Here is a 9577-nt window from a genome sequence, read left to right as displayed (position 1 = left end):
TGCAGACGACATTCATGTGCATGAATTTTTAGAAACACTGCCTGAGCCTGGTCAAAGCATTTCTGTTTCTATATTCAAAGTACTGAATCACTACAGTGGATCCATGGTTCTAAAGCAGCTGAGCGCCATTTGACTGCCCAGATCCAAACCTCTGCTCTGCCCCGAATACTGAGGAGCTTCAGCCTTCGACTGTCATTCTCACACCCACTCACTTTTCATCTCTACCTCAGACTTAACGTTCTCCCTCCCAGGTTTCAATATGCCGTCCTTCATCCTTCATTTCTCAGAAGATTCCATTTACCTTCTCTATATATTTCACTGACACATTTTCAAGCCCTTTTCGCTTTTTCTTTCAGCCCCCTTCGCCACCCCCTTCGCTGTCCCTCTCCCTCTAAAGCAATCATCCTTCTTCCTTTCTCTCTTTATTTACATGACACCAAGGTTCTCTCTCAGGCAGGTGCGGATGGCAAAAGGCAGGCTTTTACAAAACGGTTCAGGTTTAATATCTTCCCCTTGCTTTTCATCACCACCCAAGAGCTTCATAGCAGAACTAACAGTCCTCTCGTAATCGCATTGTCCTTCTGTAAATATCATGGGCCCAGTCTCATCTTTATTTTATTACCACCTCTATCACTAAAGACCCCCAGTGAGGACCAATATTGTCTAGGCTTGAGGGCCAGTCGACGTCAATCTTATATCATCCACCCCTGCCCTGTATGAAATATTGCATGTGAAACACAGACGACTTCTTCAGTATGGCACGATCTAAAGGAACGGTTATCATTAAAATATCACCCAGATATGAAAATAAATAAAAGTGGTTTGGAGAAAATATTTCCTGTCAACTTTTAGTTTAAAAACATTTGTATTATCTGACAGCTTGTTTGTGACTCAGTGTTTGAATGGTTTAAACAATGCCATTCATTCTTTTTTTGAAATGCACAGCTGAATAATCCCTCAAAACAATTACAGAGTAGAAACATTCTCCTCAGACTACTGCTCAATTTACAAAGAAAAACACAAACACTGTGGGAAGGCATTTTTTTTAATCGTTTATGGCACATTTTGTGAATAGATGGATTGGATGGACTGGGCACTTTGGCTCCACAGGTAGACTGTGCTATCTACTAATTGCACAGTTTTCAGTTTGATTTCCAGCTTCAGATTTCAAAGTATTTTTTTAGCAACTTTAGACACAGAACGCCAACAGCTCTCGATGCTTACACCAGTGCCTTGCATGGCAGAGTATCATTGCATGGATTTTTGAACACTTTAAATGAAACAAAAACATAAATACGGCCCATCAACAGCCTTTTAAACCTCTGAAATTGTATTAGATGTTGATCAAATACGTAGATACATAGGCTACCCTGCATTTGTGAAATGTAATTTTGCTTCTGTATCTTTGTCACATTAAAGAAACAAAAGATAAATGTAGAGCTATATATTGAAATGAAGATGCTTCTTAGAAAAGATTTTTAAAAAAGTTTTCTATTAAATAAGCTTACAGATTGTGTGGTAAAGAAAAAGAAAATCAAATCAGCATCTGGTATTCGTGACCTTTAACTAAAGCAGCACTCATTCTCATACACTTATGCAGATTTTCAAGAAAGTTTGTTCCAACCATCTCGAAGAACTTTACCCTGTTCGCCTGTGGATTACAGCTCGTTCAATATCGTTTCACGTAATCATCAAGTGGTTTGATTAGAGTTGCAGAACTCCTTCTTGTTCTTTATTGCAGATAGTTAGCTCATTAGTTCTCTGGCTTCACTGTTATGTTTTATATTTACATTGTGACATATCAGATGCATCTATTATGGCGAAAATCCAAACCCCTAAAGCACTTACAACTTCTGCATAGCTCCAAGTTTTTATGTTACAGTGTCAATATTGCATCACATTATCTTAATTTTAATGCATAAATATTCAGGCTGTAAATGCCTCAAAGTCAAATATCAGACTTTAACCAAGTCGGGAATGAATGATCTATGGCGTATTGAAGTAGAGCCCAGTTTGACATTAGCTTTTGTAGAGTAGTCACAGTCATTTTCAGTTCCGTTTTTAATTTTTCTGTGAGAACTAAAATGACCATTTCTGTTGGATCAGACACAGGGAGAGTAGCAAGTGGTTCACTCATGCAGAAACTTGGCCTAAACTTTACCTACTGGAGCAGACCATGAAGGTCCCAGTGCACACTTTTTATTCTAAAGGAGGTTTGGGAGTCTGCAGCCATTAAGTCTGCAGAGCGTTGGTGACTTTTGCGTGCTACATGCCTCAGCACTCAGCCACCACTCTGTAACGTTATGTGGTTTGCCACTTCTTGGATCAGTTGGTGTCATTCCTGCTTCCACTTCAGAATAATCATGGAAAACATAGCAGGGAAGAAATTTTACTGAAACTGAAATTTTGTTATCCTATTACAGTACAGTGCTTGAATTCAGTGAGCTCTTTAGAATAACCCATTCTTTTAAAAATGTAAAGACAAAATGCATGGCTACGTATTTGATCTTATACTTCTGTGTTAATGGGGCTGGAAACACCTGAGTGGGGCCCAATATTTTTGTCCATATGCATGTCTGGGTACTGCTGGGGATGAAAGACTGAAAATAACCCATTAAGTTACGATCACAAAGGTCATCTGGATCATGAGTCTTCATATTTTTAAAAAAAAACAAACTTCATTCTGCTGATTGGCTTCAACTCTTTCCCCTATAATGATGACTTTGATACCTTCCCCAGTACCCTTATTGACAGGTTTTGACAGGTTCTTTTAAAGGTAGTCCTAGTACACCGTAAGGCAGACATCACCCTCATTAACTTCTAATGCACACCCAGTCAGTTTGTTCTGGAATGACGCCTTAAATTTGACTGAAACTACTCATTTCTGAAAAAGGAAACAAGGGTTAACTCTACCTGGCATCCAAGGGGGCAAGAGTCAAATAATTATTTAATGTAATAATCATCTGGAGCATTAATAGGGCCACATATGCAAATCCCTGTGCATGTGCCATTCAAAACTAACTTGTAAATAAAAAAACTGCACATGCAACACTCACAAGTTTTATTTCATACTCCTCCTGAACTTCCACAGAGGCTGAACAGATGTTTAGTCCAACAGAGATCTGAGCTACATCTTTTCCTTGACACAGAGGAGAGGAGGAGGAGAAAAAGTTGGAAGAAAGCAGAGAATCCCCATCAGACTCCATGTAAGCTGGCCGTTCTGTAAACAGAAACTACTCACACCCACTACTGGCCATCTAAAACACAGCATGCCATTATAGGTAACTTTTTTCTTTCTGAGAGGATATATATAAAATATCTTTGCCAGTGTGCAGTCATGAGATATGTTTCTGAAGTAGCTTTTGTGAAATCCTTCATTATAATCAACCAGCACAATCTCTCCCCACCGGTTCTGGTTTATAGCGTGTGTCATGTTGTCAGCTGTGTATTAATGGATTCCCACAGGAGCAGCACTGATTGCCGCAGCACAAGAGCGATCCAACCTACTTAACGCACTGACAGAGGCGAGGCTGCCGGACACTGGCGCCACCGGGCCCTCTGACCACCACCAGTAGGCAAACATGGGGTTAGTATCTTGCCCAAGGATATTTGGCATGCAGCCAGGAGGCAGCCTGGGATCGAACCACCGACCTTCTGATTAGTGGCTGACCTGCTCTGCCACCTGAGCTACAGCCACCCCAGAGCGCTGCAGCACATTGTACAAGGCATCATGTTCATAGTCATTAGCTGAAGCGACAGCACAATGATTATTATTATTATCCCCATCATTGCACACATACCTTTGTGGATCTACTGTAATTCATTTATTTTTCTTATTCACTCTGGATTTCTTAATGATGTGGTTCATTAGCAGAACGCAAATCACCATGCATCACGTTTTAAAATAGAGAAAACATCCCACAGAATGACAGGCCATGGAGACATCGTAAACTAAAATGAAAGTTTGCATGAGCACACACCTGCATGGTGGAGAAGTCTTCATTCAAATGAAAAAGAAATTGGAGTTTCTGAGGGAGAGAAGAGTTTGTTTCACCGTCATAATCTGCTGCTTCCATTGGAATGATTTTTATCATGAAGCGCTTTGAAAATTGTTTTCTATGTGAAGCTTATTATCCATGTTTTGACCTAATGAACCTCGACCAAAAAAAGACAAAAACATGCATCTGTCTTTCTGTTTCACATGTAATCAGAAGGAAACAGAAGCACCATGGTATTTTTAAAAGATAATGGAGGTTGTTTATTGGGTAGAACTTTATAATAATGTCACACAGTTAAGCATTACTAAGGTATTAGTAAGTGCTTAATTGATCATTTATAAAGCATTATTCAGCCTTAGTATATAATTTATAAATAAATGTATATATAAATGTTTATTCTTGATTAATGAGCTCATATATAACATACAAGTTTAAATAAGTGATTAACAAAGTATTTAGAAGCACATTATATATAATGATTAAGATATACGGTCAGTGTAGAAGTATTAATATTGTAATTTATGGTTAATTCAGGAAGTTACAAGTTGTTAGTTAAGTATGGATATGTTTGCATCTGCAATAAATATTTGTATATTCTGTATTTGCACTTATTCCTGATCATGCGATGGAAAATGATTAGCTATGTGATCTGCAGTAGAAGGTAAATGAGACGGTCCTAGTGCCAAAATGTAAAACAAAGTTCACAGAAACAGACAGATTGTGTAATTGGGCCAGTGCAGATATGATATTTGGATTTTTCCCACTGAGAAATAACTGCACCCCCGGAGCACTCGTGAGAGAGGGAATGAGTGAGAAACAGAGAAAGACAAACTTGCAAAGCCTTACAAGTCAAGATAATTCTCAAGTGCAGTAGGGGGGAAATTGGCAGATTGAGGAGGTATAAGTGAGAATGGCAAAAATCCTTTGCATTTTAATGAAAACTTTGAAGTGAACGTAAATAAAGGAAGGAATACAGCGGTATATAAACAAAAGAGGAGAAAAAACTCAGGCAAAAACCGCATCAGCTTTGGAGGTTTTGATGGAATTTTTAACCGAGCGGGAGAGTGTGTGTGTGTGTGTGTGTGTGTGTGTGTGTGTGTGTGTGTGTGTGTGTGTGTGTGTGTGTGTGTGTGTGGGGTCGGGGAGTGTTACGCTGTCATGATGAGGAGGACTGACACACAAACTCACCTCACCCAAGTGTGAGGAGAATGTGTGATGACTTCAGCTTGGACCCATCAGCTCACCTGAATGATCGGGGACTTCTGCAGAAGAGGGCAATCGGGTGTTTGAAGAATTCATGAGGTCTCGACAGCAGCTTCTCATAAGCAGCAACTATTTCACAGAGTCAGCTGGACAGAGATATTTTACAACTAATGAAGGGTAATAGCCAAAATGATGGACCAACATTCCTCACAGTGACCTTTCAGGTACACAGAGGCTTGTTTGTGAGGTTGTGTGTATGTGTGCGCGCGCATGCATGCGGGTTTGTGTGTTGAGGGAACAGCAAGCCTGATAAAAGCGGTTAGAGCAAAGCTTCTTGAAGGACGAGTGACCTCATACATCATGCTGGCATTCCTCTGCACAGTGGTGAAATGAGGGATTTTCTGTCCCACTCCCTTCTCTCTTCACATGTGAGCACACTCTCTCACACACTCACACACACACCAAACAGATTCCTCTATACTTGTGGGGATAGTCATTAATACATTCTCCTGCCTGTCACTAGTCTCCCACATGGCTAACCCCAAAACTTTGCTTCAACCCAAAGTGAACCTAACACTGACTCTGAAATCAATTTTACCTTCCTCTTTACTGAATGTCATCCCAGGGCTTTAAATGCTACCACTCAGTCAGATGCTGCCGGCTTCACAGAGATACAGACAAAGTGCACTTTGCCACCAGCACCTTGACACACTGGCCAGGGCAATATTAGACACCAAGAGATCCCAGCCCTCCTTAAAGAGCTGCAGTCAGTGGTTGAAGGCTGGAGGGGTGGAGTAAGTCACAATCTTCCCACCTAATAGAATAAGGTTCATACTCTCTTAAGAATCTCCATTGCTATGTTTTAATTTACTTATATGTTTTAAGTTGCTTTTTACTTTCACTTTTACACACCAGTTTGGTATATATAGAAAAATCTAATTGTTTAGCAAAAGGTTGTGTGTGTTTTTTTCCCCACTTTTCAATGTTACAAACTGGGCGGAACATCCATGCCAAAAAAGATGCACACAGATGCCAATTATGAGAGACAGTTTAAGTTCATCCCTTTCATTTAAAATAAACAAACCATGGTGTGTGTAGTCAGTACAATTAGTGGTATAAATGAGCGCATGGGTGAACAAGTGGTGTAAGCAATGCTGTTTAGTGCGGAAAACAAAGCCAAAAGGGTTTCTTAGAGAGGAGAGCCATGCAGAAACTGATCTCTCGGGGCTTTTAGAGAGCACTGGCACACTGGGCCTGGGTGTGGCCAGTATTAATGATGAGAAATGAGCCACACCACCCCTCCAGCATCTGCAGTTGGGACCTGCCACATAAACTGGCTGAAAGGAAGGCAGGGTGGATTGGGTCATCACACCCAAAATTAAATCTGCGTGGCGTAAAATCATGCTTACCCACCAAGTTTAACTGTGACATCAAGGGGTCCTTTATAAGCATCTATATGGGACTAAAAGACCAGAGGGGTATACTTCGAACAAAGTTCAACACAGCCAACATTTTTATAATAATTGGCTCAATAACTAACACCTAAAACCCCAGACAGAGATAACGGGTATTGTGACGATGGTTATCAACTTTATCTGTTATGCTGGTTTTTGCGCTACAGGCTCTGTGAGTGCTCAAATAAAAAGGGGGCGTTTCAGGGGTCACATGACACTTTCTTGGCACAAAGTGATCCCTATGAGTGCCGCCGACTTCAGAGATGTTATCGGATGACGATCGTTATAAAATGGTGATTAAGAATCTACAGTATAAAGAACATAAAAATAATAACAGTAAAATGCAACACTGTTGCAAATAACAAGAGATGAATGCTTCAGAAAATCGTTAATGCTGAGATTTATTGCACAGAGCTGTAAAAAAAAATAAAATTAAAGTTTATGTATCGCTGAGCGCACTCTCAGTGCTGCTGTTTATTTCTAAAGTGACAGCTGCATGTTAGAGCTCTGAAACTCTGAAAATAGACACCTTTAAACATTAAACGTTACTGTCCTATGGCCTAATAAAGGAGATATGGAAATCCCTTTAGTTGTTGGCAAGTCAAAGTGAAACTACTTAATAGGTATTCTGTATTCTACTTGCAGCAACTCCAGCAGGGTAAAAGAGACTTAGCAGTAAATCAGAATAAAATATTTAAAATAAATTTAAAATAAAAATAAATGACTATTAAATGAATACACAAACATTGCCATGACAATGTGACACACACTTTGCACTTAAGTGGTTTTAGAAAGGTACCACTTAACATCTTGCACATTAGAATTTATAATGCACTTAAAACATGCTGTAAATGAAAGAATCTGTGAAAATGTGCAGCTTCCAGCAGATTTTAAACTGAACTCAGAACATAACCTGCTGCCAACCCGGTTAAGTGTTACCACAGTGATTTAGCCCAGTAAGAAGAAAGCCACTTTCATATCACTGAAAACTCTGACTTTAAGCTCGACGTAGTTTGCCAAGCCATTAATCTTGCTTCGTAGTACACAGTCTGTTGCACTGTTACCTTAACCCAGTGCATTAGATACCAATGACAAATGACACAGCCTAATAAAGGAAACTTAGTACCAGTAATATCATTGTAGAATAAACAAGTCACATTATGAACAATGTTGGGTTTCACTTTAACCTCTTTTTTGTTTGTTAATGCAGGCATATAGAACATTACAGCTACAATTATGTTGTTATTGGCATTACAAAGGATCCTCAATTATCTTCCTGATGGTGAGACAGAGAAAAGAAAGAGAAATTACTTTTCTCTTCCAACACACTTGTGCCCCAATCAGTTGATTTCAGTTCATGTGCAGAGTGAAGGAAAATGGAGTGGACACATTTGAGGGGTGGAGACAGAAAGAACTGCATTATGCTGCCAACACAACTTCAGCTTGTTGCAGATATCTTCACAGACAGATGTTTGCACTAACACAAAGCTAGCAAAGAGCCCAGAGTGATGTTAAAGCTTAGTGTCTGCCCACCACAGCCTAGCATCCAGAGCCTCATCTTCAACAGGTAGTAAAGACAGTGACGAGCAGTCAGACTTCCTATATTGTAGCCTTCATTTTTACCTCTACAGTGGAGTACAGTTTCTTTAGGGCTGGTTTTCAACGTTGCTTTGTGTTGTCAGCTGTGAGTTCAAACCTAAACGCTAAAAGAAAGATTGCATGTGTGTCCTCTTTAGGACAGGGATTTGTGTCAGTGTGTGGGAATGTAGCTTAAGGTTTACACTGCAGGATGCATTTCAGTGCATATTATGGAGAAACCAAAAGCAATGTAAAGAATAGTGTAGGGAATTACTTTCTTCGGGGAATAATTAAGCTACATAATGCATGAAAAGGAAAGAAATGTTTAATATCTCATCTCTTTCCTTTTTTTTTTTTCTGTTACAACCCCACATTGGATAAAGGTAATCCTCGCTCTGGCATAACTGAGCCACCAGATCCCCCACTAAAGAGGCCATGGATTTTTTCCTTTAATCTGTCACCCGTGCGGTATGCTGAAACCTCAGACAATTAAGAGGCCGCTGGTCTCTGCCTGTTTCCATGACACTGCCAACCTGCGGTCTGCCCTCAAACCGACTATATTTCATAAAACCATAAACACGTCCAAATGACTGTGTAAGTAAGTGGACGCACGCACACATACACACAGAGATTAATCTGTTTTGTCTCGTCAATGAAGCTGTGTGACATTAGTGTGCAGTGTTGCTATCTGTCAGTAATCTGGAGATGTAGCAGGCAGCTCAGCAGTACTTCATCTGAGAAAAAACTGCTGATTAGCACTGGAATTATCCCATTAACAGAAATGATTTCACAAGCTTCAGCATACAAATGAGTCACTTACAAAACTTTCATCTGATACAACTGCAAAACTTATTAGATCATTTAATTGTGAGATTAAAGTGGGCTAATTTGACAAACCAGCACTAATCACAAATGACAATAGGACGGCCTCGAGGACTGAGCGGGGAGCGTGCAGCCTTGTGCTTATTTATATATTTCTAATGAGAGTGACTAAAGGGATACAGGGATGTCGGAGAGAAAATGAGGTAAACCAAACAGCTGAAACTGCAACGAGGAAGAGAATGAACAATTAATAAATGCTTAAAGGGAAGAAGAAAAAAAGAGTGTGTTTGGTTGACCAGTTCAGAGCTAAGCTCCGAGACAATCACAATAAAGGCTCAATTGCTGCACGGTGAAGCAGACACACATGCTCAAAACAACGTGAGAGCCAGAGATGGTAACGCTGGAAGTAGCGGACTGTGATTAATCAGTGACAGCTAACCACTAATTACAACCCCCAATCAATTACCTCAACGCTCATTATCTAGTCAACACACCACCTGGAGAGCACTAATGCGCTTTACT

This window comes from Astatotilapia calliptera, chromosome 4 (assembly GCF_964374335.1).
Source record: "Astatotilapia calliptera chromosome 4, fAstCal68.1, whole genome shotgun sequence".
Taxonomy (NCBI): Eukaryota; Metazoa; Chordata; class Actinopteri; order Cichliformes; family Cichlidae; genus Astatotilapia; species Astatotilapia calliptera.
Note: the sequence above shows the minus strand (reverse complement) of the source record.